Genomic DNA, 14,119 nt, shown 5'->3' with positions numbered 1-14,119 from the left:
TACTCCCACAGAAAGCTTGTCTCACCTGCTTGGAAAACCACAGGGTGGATGGCCTGAGTTGACTTTGTCCCTTAGATTTTAAACACTTTGCAGTACAAAGTATTCAGAAAAAAGTTAACATCATTCATTTCCCTATTGTGAATTGACTACAATAACTACATTCAAAAACAATTTAATGAAAGAAAAAAATTATTATAAGAAAGAGTGTAGCATATCTCTATGTAGTTAATGGAATTTGTGCGTGTGCGCGCATGACACATCTGATTATAAATGTAAAAACTGAAGGTCTTTCTAAAATGCCAATGCATTTATTGTTTTATTTATTACAGAATTATGGTTTCTAAAACAAATATAACCTCATCTCTCAAATCCAGAAAAATATCACACGTCTCCAATGAGACTAATAATATCAGTTCTTAGGTATTTTAGTGGTTTCTTTTTGCTCTTGTTTTTCCCACCACATTGAACCTACTGGCAGTCCACTTCCAGGAAAGTGTTATTGTGGCACAAAGGAGCATCTGCTTCTTTACAGGAGAAGCACAACATTTGTTTTCCTTCTCATACAGCTTTTCTCCTGCATCCCAGTGTCTGTTTGTCTGAAGGCAGGAACACCGGCCCATGCCCACGGAGGAGTCTGAGCAGGACAAAGGACTGGCTTGGTTTCTTTGTTTTTTTGTGTGTGTATGTGACCGGTAAGGGGATCATAACCCTTGGCTTGGTGTCGCCCACACTGCGCCCAGCCAGTGAGCCCACCGGCCATCCTTATATAGGATCTGAACCTGTGGCCTCAGCGCTACCAGCACCGCACTCTCCCGAGTGAGCCACGGGGTCCACCCTGGCTTGGTTTCTTTGGATTGCTTGGAAAGTGTATCCCGTCATTTAAATTTCTAAGAAGTTTATTTTAAGATAATAGTTACTTAGCTAAAGCAGCATCCTTGGTCCTCATATTCTAGTGTGTGTGTTTTTAAAGGAGGTCTTTTATCAAGATAATAACTATAGGTAATTATTGGCTGTAAGTATCGGTAATTTATTGATTTTGGAGTCATGAAGTGATCGTCTGCTTGCCAGTGTCTAGCTGGATAACAAGTCAGGTGATGTTTCTGAGTCTCAGTCTCCTCCTTTGAGAAGGGGGTGATGGTCCCTCCCACCCAAAGTCACTGTGAGGTCGTGGCAGAAGGTCTCACGTTTGCTTCCCCTTCCTTCTTCCAGTGCCTTAATTGTTATCCTTCAGCTGCCTCTCTGAGTTCCAGCTTGTTAAAAATGATAGTCTGATAATGAAATGTCATTTACACATTAAAGGACATGTTTGTGGAAAGTATAAGAACCTGAATTTCCTGCATATTAAAGCAGCTGATAGAAAAAGAAACAGTTGATGATTTCAAGTACAAGTATGAACAATTATAAAAGATTCAAGAATCTTTCCTTACTCTACCATTTTAAAACTGAAATTTCATGAAAAGACTTCCCCAGTTACACCTGTGAAAATTGTGACCAAGCCTTTATTTAAATCCTTTAATGAAATGAGTGAAATTTAAAAAATGGAAGTGGTTCAGCTCAGTCAGTTAAGGACGCTGGCCTAGAGCCGTCAGTCCTCTCCATGAAACCCTGCTTGTAAAGTTTCACGTGTTGAAAGCTTAGAGGACCTGAACCTTGGATTATTTTGGGGAACAGATTGACAGTCACAGCGTGAGGACAGGGATCTTGTGCTGCCACATAATCATGCAAACCTGAAACCCACTGACTGCCCTCTGAGCTTCTGTGTTCTCCTTTGCCAAGTGCAGGGACAGGCCTTGCAATTGGTGATTCTGGGTCCTGGCTTTCTTTCTCTGGGCCCTGGGACACTCCAAGCAAATGTCCCACCCTGTGGCTGAGACCTATAATGAGCTTGGAACGAGACATCCCAGGATGCTTAGAGAACAGACATTTACCACCCACTTCTGAGTAAGAGCCTGTAGAGTCACAGGAGCATCTGGGATCCTCTGGTTCTCGTTGCTTCTCCCCAGGTCTGCATGTCATTCCTGCATGTGGCCTCACAGAGCAGGTGGGGAGAGCAGGATGGTGGTCAGAGAGGCCCTGCCCACATCCTGGCTGTTCCTCTGAGTCACCAGGAGACTTGACATGCTGTTCCGCTTCTCCAGGTCTGTGACTACAAATGAAATACGAGGCATTAACACCTGACCAACAGAGCTGTTTGCAAGATAACATATCATACAAGATGTTTGTGTATGTCCAAGCCCAGTGCCAAATACGACATGGGCATCATAAAATAGAAATTACTATCACCATCATTACTGGCATCAACACAGTTTTAGGAAAGAAAAGTTACATCCTTTAACAATATAACAACAGCAAGCATTTCATATTTTATTACATTTTAAATTATTTTATATTAATGTTGTTATATTAATATATAGATATTTATATTAATATTTTTAATTAATATATAAACATTACTTATTTTATATTCATTATCTTTGGCATATTTATGTTTCATTTTTAACCTGTTTTGTGATAGCTAGTAACCATGAAAACTTGTTAGATTAAGTCTTGTAAATCCTAACCTACTCGTAATGTCAAATTAAGTATTGAAATTAAATTATAACTACACATACTGCAGTATTTATTTAGGCATGTTGCAATAGCCTGAAATCCTGTTACATAATAAAATAATTAACTTTTATTGCATGCCTACTACATGGCATGCACTGTGTTAGTGGTAATTAAAATGTATTATGTTAATTCTCCCCATATCCTTGTGAGGCGGTTTTCATTATCACCTCCACTGGAGATAGGAAAACTCAACTTAAGAAAGATTAATGAACTTGCCCAGCAGCGAGTTGCTAGCAGGTGACTGGACCAGCATTTGAGAGCTGGTTCTCTGGGCACAAATAGAATTTAATGACACAACTCCCTTTGCATAATTATTTGCTCAGTGTTAAGTAATAAATGATAATAGCTTCCTATATTTTACTCGTATTTAGTATGAACTGTATCTTACGAGGAGGAGTGTTTGGCCTTTCGTAACACTTCTCTCATTCATTAGCACCCTTGTTTTTCATAATATTGTGATCATTTTCTTTCAGCCAATGGTGAGAGAACCATTAGGAGATTATCATGAGCATGGAAACTAATTGAAGATAAACTTATAACACAAATCGTACTTCTGTGGTATGGCTGAAAATTACAACACATGAAAGGAAGAAAGATATAAAATGTTATGCTGTATAAATAGGATCGCTTCCTAAATTAATGTAACTCAAAATTTCGTCAAAGGTTTAGCAGAAGCATGTAAGACTAGAGCTAAAGATGGTGTCAGATACAGCAAAAAATAATTTAAAAAGAGAAATAGACTTCATATTGCTGCCACTGTGTTTCTTACTGAAATATCACATGAAGTGTAAAAAACAGTTGACCAAAAGCTATGATTTAAGATATCAACAGGGATCAAAGGATAGAAATTTATTTCCTAGATACAAAAAAACCAGATTACAGATAGATGCAGAAGGTCCAGAAAGGTCAAGAAGAAAGACATTATAATCAATAACACTGCCAAAAGGGATTCTGTGAAGGTTAATCAGAGTTAATACACTAAAATTTGTTTGTGTCAAATAATAGCACTATGGATACATTTAGAAGCAAGTAAAACCTGGTGATTAGAAGTTTATTAGGCTGTGAGGTATGAAAATAATGATAATATTACCTCATTTTTGAGACAACATTTAGGGTTTGCAAAATGCTTTAGGGAATACCATCTCATGGATTCTTGCTTTTCCAAAGGAGAAAATCGACACCTGTAGAAAACTAGTTGGGTACCTCCAGCTGGATGAGCAAGACTCTGGTCCAGGTCTTTTTGTCCTAAGGTCCTGAAAAGATACAGGATGCTGTGGCCCCTTCTGAAAATACAGACCCGAGAACTGTGAGATTAACGGGTAAAAGCTAATATCCCACACCGGCAAAACCAGATCCATTAAAAAGTCCAAGTGGGTACGTTTTATATTTGTTTCAGCTGCAGTCTTACTTCTGAAAAGTCTCTGCTAAATTTGCCTCAGGCCGGTAATATATGAGCTAGCTCAATTTTAGAAGACCTCACTAGTAGAACAAAAATTATTTTAGGTTCACATGATATTTAATTTTTTAAAAGCGTGAACTCTGCATACAGCCTGTATACTTAATATCACTGCTCTTATTTGGAATTAGGATTCAGAATCAAAGTTCCAGATTATCTTACAAGTCACATGCTTTTTCTTTTTGTATTTGCAAAAGTAGAAAGTAATTATATTCTTCTTAATTTGGTGATATTTTAAAGAACACTGTACACAACTTTTGTAGTTTTATTTCAAGAAATGTTTTAATCATAATTCTGATAATGCTAATGTTTGGATAAGTATAAATGCTGTAATGGTATAAAATCTAATTTTTTTATAATATATTTTGTAAAATATTTTCTGAGCATCTTGGTTGCACAATTTGTTAGATTCAGATAGAATTTTGATTTCTGGGGCAGTGGTGTCTGTTAGTCAATTCCCTATCTTGCCTGTATCAGGTAAGCAACATTTCAGTGTTCTATGGGCAATTTATACCTGTAGTTTTTAGAAAAGCTCATTTCCGTTCTTAGATTGCTAAAATTATCTCTAGTTCCCCATTTAATGTTTAGTCCTAAAATATCTTCAAGTGTACAGCAGGCTTCTTGCGGTGGTGTCTACTTTTGTTCAAATGGGACAGGTGGCTTCTTTTGTCATAAAATACACAGGATATAACTTGAAAGACTTTTACAACTGAACAATTGTTTTAAAATTGGCTGGTTGCTTGTTTATAATTGTTAGTTTGTCACTGTTAGTTTCCTTTGTATGTGGTGGTTCCTCTCATTTTTGGTCAGTGGTTTCCTAAAGATCCGTTGTCCTGCCTTGGAGAACAGGCAAATTTTTGTGAGGAGGTTCATAGAAAGTTTTCTGCTTTTTACTTAGTGTGTTTACTTTGGCTATATTTGTACAATGTAACTCCAACATGTGCAAGCCTACAGGTACATTTCCAGGTTACCTAAATCATGTGTTGGTTAAAGTATTGTTATTTTACTTTGGGCCTAGATCCATTTCCAGTTGTTTATTTCTGCCCTTCAAAATACCCGTGAAGCCCTACATGCTGACACGAAAACTCTTGCCTGGGCTATTCTCATGGGCTACGTATGGGTGGGTCTAGAAACTTTTTCTTACTTTAATGAGCCAAGTAGGCCTTTCTGGTTTGGATTCAACTAATTTTATCCATTGTTTATGAAAAGATCATTTTATAATCCTAAGAAGGCAATGTTCTTAAATAAAATTTAATAAACAAAATCAAATAGTTGATTCTAACTCCATCAAAAACATAAAAAATTTTATACATGAAAATATTTATCATTACCATCACCATCATCATCAATCATAATTGCTATATGCCAGGTATTGTTTAAAGTTCTTCTTAGGGGATTTATTATTTATTCCTTCCAACAACACAGAATGTGGCATTGTCGTGAGAGTTACCATCTTACAGATGTAGAAACTTGGCACAGAGAAGGAAGACGGCCCAGCCCATGCAATGCTAGAGACTCAAGGCCAGGCGTTTGTACTGGTAGTTGGCTCGTTTTCCCACGACATTCTGTGCCTCAGCTAATATTTGAAAAATAATTGAAAAGCGTAAAGACTGCAGTTTTCCTAATGTTACCATAAACATTAATATGCTTATAGAAATTTGTTTGGCCCAGCTGAGTATGATCCACAGCAAATTCAGTAAACTGAGTTATTCTAATTAAAAGCTGAAAAAAGTTAGTCAGCTACTGAGAATGACAGACAACCCCTGGTGGCTCCAGAGTGTACGTTTACCTGAGGGTCCAGAGGGATGAGAGGAATGTTGGGGAAGCCCCAGCTATCCAGATGCACCTGAGAAGGGAAACCCACTCCACTGTTCTCCAAAGCCACTACAAACAGCTGTGCAGGTTGCACATGGCACAATTCCAAGGGGGTATTAAACATCACACAGGTGTCCTCATCTCCCTGCTGGGAGTCTGCTGATGTGCAAGGTCAAAAGCTCACCATGGCTTCAGCTAGTTGGGGTCAAAATCATTCTAACTGCTTTCTCCTTCCCTTACCCTGTATGGAAGCTGCCCTTCAAATAGCATTTAATACTGATAGAAAAAGGCATGTTCTTCCTTAGCAATTGCTGTTTCTGACGGAGGTGATTGAAGGATTTTCACATGATTCATTACCATGAAGCCTAAACAGCTAACCTTGACCTTTACGAGGAACTGTTCCATTGCACTGTGGTTGTAAAATGCATTCAATTACATTTCCAAATATTTTTCCATGAAGGAAACGATTGATCTCCCTAACTGAAACTTGATATTACATCTTTGTAAGCATAGAAATGGAAACTTTGCTATCTTTTGTTATGAAATATCTCAGTGAAGAGCTTGCAAATATGAAAGACTGTCAGAGTAAAAATGCCACATTTTGTCAAAAGAGGATTGAGCATTTGGAAAAAGTTAATATCCATACACAAAATTGAGTGGTATGGCCAATGGCCACAAAAGTATAAGTTTTCTAAAATTTAGCACTGAAAGTTTGGCAATCAAGTATAAGAATGATGCATGGCGCAGATGGGGAGAAAAGAAAAATGATGGATTATAGGAATTAATCCATCAAAAGTCTGTCTCTAGGAAATATAAATAATCATCTACAATCTCTGGAAATCGCAATTGGTATGGAGATCTGGAATATTTTACAAAAATGTTTTATTTATAGTGTTGGAAGAGTCTGTTTCACAGATTTCATTGGCTTTACAGAAATTAGTTTTTTTTTCTGTCTACAATAATTCAAATACAGTGATTGCAAAGTTAATTGAAATGTTTTTATAAAGAGAAGTTTTCTGCTGTGAAAGTAACTTAAGTCTCTCTCTCTCTCTCTCTCTCTCTCACACACACATACACACACACACATATTTTTCCTTTATAGTTTACAATAAATTTTATGATAAGATTCTCCAATGCCTAGTATTAAAACACACACACACACACACACATTTTTCCTTTATAGTTTACAATAAATTTTATGATAAGATTCTCCAATGCCTAGTATTAAAATACTGTGCTTGAAATTTACCTATGGAAACACAATAACTGTATTCTCAATCATATCAATTTCCACTAAATGGCCCTGAGTTTAAAATCTTCTTTAGGCTCACATGAATACACAGTACACGCAGAACAAAACATTCCTTTAGAGATTCCTTAAATATTCCTTTAAAGGCATAACAAATGCTCAGCCGTAAGAAACCCACATCTCTGTATTAAAAAAGTGTCATGTTTTTGACTGTTAAAAGTGAGTAATTGAATGTGCTTTCTAAATTTAAAGCTTTAGTAGAACTTTCTTTAAAAAACATTCACAAGATATTCCTTTCCAAATGCATCTTCCGTCTTTGATTGCAACTCTGCTGACAGTTTTGGGCTAATTGTGGATCATTCACAGAGGACACTCATTGGGCCTCTTAGTTGATTTAATGTGCTCTCCAACTAGGGCACTTATTCTGGGGCAATTTCTGTAGCTCACCTCATCTACTTCTGATTGTATTAGGCACAAGCCACTGAAATTTAAAGAGAATGCTCTGTTGTATTCGTGTTGCTTATTCATATTTTTTAGCAAGCAATTCGGATATCCAGCCAAACTTAACCTTTACATGATGTCCTCTAATGTTGTCCGTCTTTCCTGCAGCTGAGGACTTCCTGTCCTGGAGTGGAGTTTGTAGTTCAAGGATGGTTTCTTGTATTTATTTGTATCTTTGGGTAGTTCATTGTCCCGTCCACTTTTTAGAAATCGTATTTCAGTCCAGTGCTCCATTGTACAGCTGGGGACATAATTCCAGGAGACGTTTTCATGCTTCATGGCTGCATAGAACAGCATTTTCCCCACACCCCCATCCCAATCTGAGACCTACAGATCTACACTGATGTGAACTCTGCTCAGCAAACACACGAAAAGTGTGGAGACAAGCCTAGCTGTGACCTGTTGTGGGTTTCATGTTGTAGAGGCCAACATTTTTTCTTAGCAGACTCTTTCCCAAAACCCTTTCTAAAACCAAACAAACAAACAATCATACAAAAACTGCAGAGACATCCCTCTGATCAAAAGATTTTGAGCTCACACTTCAGTACATAGAATCTAGGTATCTTGATTTTTAAATCTTTTTTGCTGCATTTTTACCCATTTTATTGAATAAAGATTAAACTTCTATCCCGTGAGTGGCTCTGGGGGTGCCAGGGTGAACAGGGAGGTGTCATCTCTCCTTAAATCTGAGGAAGGACTCATTTGTGAAGCCGAAACCAAAGTGGTCTGTAATGTTCCCTCATTACATTGTCTTATGTGGTGGTGCTATTATTCATAATATACTTTTAATGCCAGTTTTCAATTGCAGAAATGGGGTGTGCTGTAGGAATAGTTCACACATGTACAAACATAGCCGGAGGACTTTAAAATAAATTTTGATCGCATTATGGTTGTTATTAGGTGTGGCTCATGGCAGACTATTCTTTGTTTTGAAGTAACATAAGTGTTTGATTATATCAACAATATGTTTTAATTTGTGTTTTACTTAAGACCTGCATTTCCCATTTTCTTTTATTATTTCATCTGAGTACCTCCAATGGTGTTATTGAACATGTATAATTTCAGTTGTTAAAACAAGTAACACAGGTAATAATTTTCAAAGCAACTTGTAATTAACCAAAGAAGGCAGCAACAGATGTTGGAACATGAAGAAAAGTTGTTTTATAACATTGAATAGTTTTCACAGATGACATAGTTTCTTTCTTCCCAAGTGCTGTGCCTTTAGTAATCCTACAATTTTCTAAGAACTAGAGCCTAGTTCAGAACTCTTCTATATGAATACAAGAAAGGTGACAAGCAGCTTCTGCTGTGTTTAGATTTGTTCATTGATATTTCTTTTTTTTTTTTCCGTTTTGTCTTTTTTTCGTGTCCGGCAATGGATCGCAACCCTCAGTGTTGCGCCCGTACCGGACTGGGACCGGCAACGGGATTGCAACCCTCAGTGTTGCACCCACACCTCGCTCAGCCAGTGAGCGGGAACCGGTCTGTATGTGGGATCCGAACCCTCAGCGGGAGTGCTGCCGCGCTCCCAAGCGGTGCACTGTAGCAGTGCGCCACCGGGCCGGCCCCGTTCATTGATATTTCTAAGTAGGAATACAAAGCTTTATATTTTGAAGTCTTCAAACTTTGTCAGTAAAAAGAGAAAAATGCTGAGCTGTTTTGCTCTATGGCCCGATGATGCACCACTATAGCTGTCATTCTTAGAACAGTGTTCCTTCCCTTCCCTCCATGGCATATTTCCTTTTAAGATCTCGCAGAATCTCATGAGGTTCTGCTTTGAAAGAAGTAGGTGCAGTGAAGACTCTTGGGGACAGAATTGACTCATTCCATGCCACATTCTTGCATTACTTTATAAGCCGTGCTGCGTGAGAATGCAACATCCCATATACTATTATTTGGCATCTTGCTTCCACATCTGTTCCCGTCTATCCTAATCCCATGAAATTGCCCCATTCAAGACTGTTCAAAAGCAGTCCTCCGAAGAGCTCTGGTGTCATCATGTGGAAGAAAGAAATGGCAGTGGCTGAAAGAAGGAAGCTGTGGAATCTGCCTTGTATAGTCATTCGGGCTGTGCACATGAAACCAGGAGCATGTGAACTGTGACCCTCTCAAACTCAAGAGAGAGAGAGAGAAAATAGCACGGGGAAGCAGATGAAATCCAGACATGAAAAGGAGCCTTCTGACATTTGCTGGGCAGTTTTCATGAGGAAGCTTATTTAATTGATTTCTTTCTCTTATCTTCTTGCAACTGCTAATAACTTTTAGTGATAGGACTTTGATGTCTGAAAACGAAGAGGGAAGGAATTCTGTCTGTCACGTGCATCTTCTTTGAGAATTAGTTTAATTAATGCCTAGTGTAATCGTGCATGACACTGTTCATTTCTAAATAGTTTCACAAATGGAAGGAGAGAAAATTCTCAGTGACGTTATTGACTGATTCATGTCTGTTGTCCTATACTGTGCAGAATTTTCAGATCATTCATCCATGTATTTAGTCAACCAAAAATGTTGAATGGCTACTGTGCATAAAGAATTGGCATGATGGGAGCTATACTGATAGATGCAGTGAAATTCATAACCTCAGGGAGCTACTGTCTAGCTTAGGAGAAAAAAAATACCATTTAAATGGCTAGAGAGTAAGGGAGAAGTCATAGGAACAAAGGAGAAGGCTAATAGATCAATCAAGAGAGGACATGGAGTGAGACCTGAGGAGGGAGAGACTACTTCTGGCTGGAGGATCAAGGGCCCTACCAGCTGTGCCAGGATTTGGCCACATTGAGACGGGAGTAGGAGCTTCTGAAAGGACCTGTGTGAAGGCTGGACAGGAAGATGTGGAGTTTATACTGGGAGACAGCCGTACACAGCATTACTTCTGGGCTTGAGGATGTACAAAGGAAAGCGGCAAGACACAGATGTGGAAAGTAAGTTGTCACCATTCCTGAAGGGTCTGGGATCCCAGGCTAAGGAGTGTATAGTCATCTGGGTGTCCTTAACTTGCCATTGCAGTTGCATAATGGGAGCCCACAGTCTAACTCCGTTAATGATTTCAATAAATGTAATCTACATCGCATTTTATATTATTTTCCCCTTACAGGGAAAAAAAAGTCATATTGATTTTATCATCTAAAGGAAATAAACTATCTGATTGTATGCACACACCTAATGTTATGCATACAAATGTGTGTGGGGGTGTGTGTGGTCATGGGCTGCTTTCCCACAGTCATTACTTCAACTTTACGTCTTTATCACAGTTTATATACCTCAGTAGGCACTCCTAAACTTGAAAAACTTTAAGGTTAATTTTCCAAAGAAATACGTTATATGAACTTGAATTTAATCCTACTTCAAGAGGAAAGTCTCACCACACAAATACAAGATGCTCAGCTTATTTGTTTTGCAAATCACTAATATACAGAAGAGGGATATTTTAAGATTTTATAATCAGGAGCAATATTTTATTCATTGTTGTTTTCTCATCACCTAGCAGAGTGTAGGGCAGTGATTAAATGAACCTACTTATTAAATTTATGTATTAATTTAAAGACAGTGGCGATTTGGGAAAATACCGTCACCATCTTTTCAACTGAAACAATTATTCTTGTGCCTTATATTGTTCTTGTCTGTTCTCTGGTTCACGGTCCCAGTCTCTTACAGTGGACCGTGTTTTGTGGTTAGTGTTCTTTTTCACAGAGACTCTTCACACCCAAATGGAGCTGCCTTTACTTCACCTTGAAAGTTTCTTCCCATGGTATGTGCTTATGAAGATTGCATTTTTTGTTCATATTCTTACATTGTTTCAAATTCTTTCCAGTTAGCTTTACAAGCCTCCTCAAAATGATACAAATTTACATTGAACACCAGGATGCTTGCAGTATGAGTGTATGAAGTTCATTAAAATTGTTTTCCATATTAGATTATAATGGACAGTGACCTTCCAAGACATTATCAGGGCCCCATAGGCANGTAAGTTGTCACCATTCCTGAAGGGTCTGGGATCCCAGGCTAAGGAGTGTATAGTCATCTGCGTGTCCTTAACTTGCCATTGCAGTTGCATAATGGGAGCCCACAGTCTAACTCTGTTAATGATTTCAATAAATGTAATCTACATCGCATTTTATATTATTTTCCCCTTACAGGGAAAAAAAAGTCATATTGATTTTATCATCTAAAGGAAATAAACTATCTGATTGTATGCACACGCCTAATGTTATGCATACAAATGTGTGTGGGGGTGTGTGTGGTCATGGGCTGCTTTCCCACAGTCATTACTTCAACTTTATGTCTTTATCACAGTTTATATACCTCAGTAGGCACTCCTAAACTTGAAAAACTTTAAGGTTAATTTTCCAAAGAAATACATTATATGAACTTGAATTTAATCCTCCTTCAAGAGGAAAGTCTCACCACACAAATACAAGATGCTCAGCTTATTTGTTTTGCAAATCACTAATATACAGAAGAGGGATATTTTAAGATTTTATAATCAGGAGCAATATTTTATTCATTGTTGTTTTCTCATCACCTAGCAGAGTGTAGGGCAGTGATTACATGAACCTACTTATTAAATTTATGTATTAATTTAAAGACAGCGGCAATTTGGGAAAACACCGTCACCATCTTTTCAACTGAAACAATTATTCTTGCGCCTTATATTGTTCTTGTCTGTTCTCTGGTTCACGGTCCCAGTCTCTTACAGTGGACCGTGTTTTGTGGTTAGTGTTCTTTTTCACAGAGACTCTTCACACCCAAATGGAGCTGCCTTTACTTCACCTTGAAAGTTTCTTCCCATGGTATGTGCTTATGAAGATTGCATTTTTCGTTCATATTCTTACATTGTTTCAAATTCTTTCCAGTTAGCTTCACAAGCCTCCTCCAAACGATACAAATTTACATTGGACACCGGGTTGCCTGCAGTATGAGTGTATGAAGTTCATTAAAATTGATTTCCATATTAGATTATAATGGACAGTGACCTTCCAAGACATTATCAGGGCCCCATAGGCAAGACTTGAATACATATAACTAATGCAGAGCACTTAATTAGGAAAGAAAATTCTGAATTTAATACTTTAAAGTGGCACAGATCCCAGCATATGAGCTCCCCCTTGTAAATACAACGCTAAACACAGCAGTCCTGAGCCCTTTCCAGACCGTCACCCCGTGCTGCCATCAGGTGTTGTCCTGCTTTCCTGGGCTCCCTTCACGCACATCAACCTGAGTCTAATCACCTGGTTCCTTCAACAAACAAGTCGTGAGCAGCTGTGGGGGATGTGGATCTGCTGAGTGGCTGTGCTTGGCCCCAAGGAGTTCTCACCCTGGGACAAGGGACAGCACTGAAGACCAGACAACAGGGACCTTGGTGGAAAGGGCTCTAGTGGAATGCAGGCTACAGTGTTCAAAGAGTGGAAGGAGGCAAGCTCGTAACTTTAAGTCCCCAGTGCTGGGGATGGGCTTCTCTGGGAAGGGCTCATGCCATCATTTGGGTGTTTGGGTGGTCACTGAGACTTAGGGAGACCAGCGCTCAGTGGGATTATCATACAAATGGTGTTGCCCCGTTTGCTCCAATAAAGGGGCTGGCACCTGGGGACACTCTGGAATACTCTTCTCCACTAGAGACCTGGGGATAGTTTGTGGAGGATATTATGAGATTCCAGACTCGCCAGTTGCAGGGCTGGCACTGGAATTGGCTGAGGCTCTGATGTTCCATTGGTGGGGCGGTGGTGTAGGGTGGCTTGCCTCTGGCCTGAGGGCTGTGAGGGTGCCCCGCTGTGTCCCCCTGCTGTTCACACACAGCAGAGGGTTTGCCTGTGGGTTTCAAGTATGTTTGTTAACATTTTCCCAAGCACTGCGAATCTCACTGAAACAAATGGGCCTTTCAGCTGCGTCTTAAACTGAGAGTATAAATACTTCTGACCCATTGGGGTTGATGTTAAATTTTATAAACCCCAACTCCTGGGGCTCTGGGGCTGTTAAGGAGATGTGATTCCATGCGTGAGCCCTTCCGACGGGGTCTGGCAGGCTTTCTCCTTGGGCGCACGTGATTTCTACCGTCTTCTCAGGACCTGTCTGCTGTCTCGTTGTCTTACTCGGTTCTGTAGAGTTTTGTTACTCTTAGATGTGCTCTGTGAGAGGAATCCGGACAAGGGAAACACTATTTCATCCTGATAAAATTGTTAACTTTTAAAATTCTGGCAATCGGCTTCTGCCTGTCACCTGAATTTTTTGCAAAAAAAAAAAAAAAAAAAAAAATTGTAACTAGCAGACATTATAATTTTTTTTCTGAGTAGACGATGTTCCTTATCCCTCTGCAGAATTACAGCTTGCCTTTTGCTGGTTTAGCACTGCTGTTTGTGTAGGAGAGATCTCTGAGTAGGTGAGGCTGTGAGTTTACTAAAAACTTGTAACTTTGTTTTTGCCTCCTTTGTTTGAAAGGAATCTGATTTCCAGCAATGAGTACTCAAGGTAAAAAAAGATCAGCTTTCCATATA

The 14,119-nt window shown here is 38.9% G+C and overlaps 1 protein-coding gene across 1 annotated transcript in view; it reads left to right on the top strand.

Moving 5' to 3' along the window:
* Nucleotides 1-14,119, top strand: part of SEMA5A (sema domain, seven thrombospondin repeats (type 1 and type 1-like), transmembrane domain (TM) and short cytoplasmic domain, (semaphorin) 5A) — a 161,904-nt gene that overhangs the window by 100,361 nt on the left and 47,424 nt on the right. The gene's annotated exons all lie outside the window — the stretch shown is intronic.

This window comes from Galeopterus variegatus, unplaced genomic scaffold (genome assembly GCF_000696425.1).
Source record: "Galeopterus variegatus unplaced genomic scaffold, G_variegatus-3.0.2 Scaffold1632, whole genome shotgun sequence".
NCBI classification, from domain to species: domain Eukaryota; kingdom Metazoa; phylum Chordata; class Mammalia; order Dermoptera; family Cynocephalidae; genus Galeopterus; species Galeopterus variegatus.
This window is presented reverse-complemented; position numbering and strand designations above follow the sequence as displayed.